Source organism: Fundulus heteroclitus, chromosome 3, assembly GCF_011125445.2.
Source record: "Fundulus heteroclitus isolate FHET01 chromosome 3, MU-UCD_Fhet_4.1, whole genome shotgun sequence".
NCBI classification, from domain to species: domain Eukaryota; kingdom Metazoa; phylum Chordata; class Actinopteri; order Cyprinodontiformes; family Fundulidae; genus Fundulus; species Fundulus heteroclitus.
Window position 1 is genome coordinate 26,897,979 of NC_046363.1, and position 3,525 is coordinate 26,901,503.

Here is a 3,525-nt window from a genome sequence, read left to right on the forward strand (position 1 = left end):
TGCAACTTAGTATCATGGTTGGAGGCTACTTTGAAATGGGAAATCTATTTTATGCAGTATTTTGTAACATGTAATAAGTGGCTTCATAAATTTTTTTTTATCTTGGCTTCTGATGATTTAACATACACTGCTAATTTAATATACACATATTTATTATGCAGATTTGACATTTGGAATTTGTCCAACTAATATTTTTTTTGATTAAAAAGCAAACTCTTTAGCCATTTTCCACCCTGAGTGGAGCGTTTGAAGTATTTATGACCTGGGTACGGAGAGGGAGGCGAGGATGACTCGTTGTTTCTTTATTGTTTATTAGGTCAGTGCGTGTCGGCTTCTTCTGCCTGTCAATCTCCTTAGCGTCTGTAAATTAGGCTCAGAGGAAATCAGCGCACACAAGCAGCCCGGATGCAAGGACACCAGACCACAGAAGCTCAAATGTTGCCGAAGGCACCGGGCCAAGTGACCCGGTACTGCCGAGAAAAACCCAAATGTGCTCCGTCTGTAAACCCGGAGGCCAGTCTGTTGTCTGAGGATCAGAAAGGAGGTCTTAGTGTGGCAAACTGTTTCTCTCTCCTGCCAACTTGAATAAAAGGATTTCTATTTAAACATAATATATGTTTGTAATACGGAACAGAAATGCTTCATATGTCATAGAAATGCGTCTCTGTGAGGATGTTTGGGAGCGACCTCCAGGTAGATATAAAATAGATTTGTACCAGCACTATTTCTTAGGAAATTAACCCCGCTGATGACTTTGGCTAAATGACAACTTATGAATCACGATCAAATATCCAAAAGATAATAAATGCATTTCATAATGAACAAAACAAAGACATACATTTAGTCTTAAACTTTGCCTGTTTAGAAAACTACCATCAAAATGATGACAGTCTATGTAAATATGCAATGAGTTTAATATTTTGCCTTCCTTGTGAAGTCCGTGTAAACGTGGGAATCCTTGGGATTAAAATAAAATCAGTCCAATCTCTTGAATGCATATTTATCTTTAGACTTTTACTGTGTTAAATACAAAGATTTTGAGGTGAAGACTGTTCTTGAAAATCATACTGACCCAACATTTTGATTTTAGAATTAAACCTTTTATGCGTTAGATTTTTTTTCTGTCCGTTTTGTTTATTTATTTATGTATTTTTGTCGTGTTTGACATTAGAAAACTCTACAATCTGTTTTCATTTCATACTGATTTTATGAAGGAGCTGCATGTGAGCCAGGAAGAGATGCTGCAGCATCCACATCCTCTGGGAATAACCTGCTTGTAAGCGACTTTTACAATTACTATAATCCTCTGACTCACGGCTGTCGTTCGCACGTCAATATTAAGTTGAAGACAGTTTTTATTTATTTATTCGGTAACTTATTTGGTTAACCGATGTTTGTATAAACTAAATCATTCAGCTCAAACATATTTAGCGAATATTTTTACTCTGTACATTTTTAAGGCCCTATTAACTGACTGATCTTTTGGGAAAAGTTTAATATTTTCTCAAAAGCAACAAAAACACTAAAACAGTACATGATTTGGTCATTTTTCTTTCTGAAACAAAGATGTGGAAAATTATTATGAACTCTGTTTAAAGTAGGGAGAATGGTTAAAATGTTGAAGAATAAACAAGATATTATTGAGTAAATAGTCAAAGTAAAACATCCAACAAAAACCCTCAGCTGTTGCCTGACCTCCATTTTGGGAATAATGAAGGAGAACAAAAAGCTATCAGTACCACAGTGGTCACTACTGTGGACAGCTATTAAAAGGCTCCTTTATTGTACCTGTGTGATGACAGACTGGTGAACAAACCACTTTATTGAGCCTTTGTGAGTCACCCAAACACTGCCACCTACTGGGAAATTACTGAAAATAGGTTGGTTTGTTTTTCAGCTGAATTTTAACAGGCTAAATGTCACGCTAAAATTGAACAATGTTTGGTAATTATTCATAACTGCCTTGATTTTTAAATAAAAAAACCTGGAATTTTGTGATGTAGTTGTATTCACTGTATAGATCAATGTGTGCTTCTGTGCTTTTTTGTTTCTCTTGTTGTGTCTCTGTTCTGTCTTCTGTAACCCCAGTCGGTCGAGGCAGATGACCGTTCATACTGAGCCCGGTTCTGCCGGAGGTTTTTTTTCCCGTTAATGGGTGGTTTTTCTTCCCACTGTCGCTTCATGCTTGCTCAGTATGAGGGATTGCAGCAAAGCCATGTACAATGCAGATGACTCTTCCTGTGGCTCTACGGTTCCCCAGGAGTGAATGCTGCTTGTCGGGACTTTGATGCAATCAACTGGTTTCCTTATATAGGACATTTTTGACCAATCTGTATAATCTGACCCAATCTGTATAATATGATTGAACTTGACTTTGTAAAGTGCCTTGAGATGACATGTTTCATGATTTGGCGCTATATAAATAAAATTGAATTGAATTGAATTGTATATGCTAACCCCACTCAGGTTGTTAAGCCAACCTGGATTTCTGTGGTTGCTTCAAAGCTTCCTTTAAGAGCAATCGATTTAGAAGTAGAATGCATTTTCTTTAACGACAACAAAAAGTCCATCCATCCCTGTCATCCCTGGATCTGAGGTCGGGTCCCAGGTGCAACAGGTCCAGAAGAGAAACTGGGACATCTCCCTCTTCAGCGACATCCTCCAACTCATTATGAGGGATCCTGAGGTGTTCCCAGGCCAGCCAGGATATAAGACCATTTCCATCGCCTCGGTTTGGCGTGCTCTGCTCTGCTCCGCCCGCTTTGCGAGCTCTTCAGCAACAGTTTTTTTTTTTTAGGATCAGACCAGGTTTCTTCAGCCCTGCTCAAGAGCAGGGTCAAACCAAGTGGACTCAAGCAAAGTTGTGACATGAACACACTGCTCTTCAGGGATTGGTCAAAAGTGAGGCGAAACGAGAAGGGTTTTTTCCAAAAGTCCAGAAAAACCAAAGAACGATGTCGGAAATATTAAGGACCACCATGAACGGAGTGCGCAAACCGAAATGTAAGATAAGATAAGATTGGCTTTATTGATCTCACATTGGAGAAATTCACATGTCACGACGGTTCAGAATCAGTAATCATAGGAAGAGGTAATTTTACTGTTTACAAACCATGAACCATGTCTGAAGAGGGAAAAAAAAGCGACCTCCAGGAGGCGTTTCCCTCTTCCAGGCATTTCTAGGCCGGTTGAAACACAAACCACGCAGAGTAAATTCGAGCTGGGACGAGCCGAACTGTGCGGGCCAAATTGAGTTGGGTCGGTGGAAATAGAGCTATATAGTCTCTCCAGCGATCTTCTGGGTTTTTCCCGGGGTCTACATCCATTGGGACATGCCCAAAAAAACCCTCCTGATCCTCATCCTGACCAAATGTCCAAACCCCCTCAACAGGCTCCTTTCGATGCGGAGAAGCAGTGGCTCTACTTTGAGCTCCTCACCCTATCTCTGAGGCTGACCCTGACCACCCTCTGGAGGAAGCTCATTTCGGCTTCTTGTGTCAGGGATCTTGTTCTTTCTATTGGTCA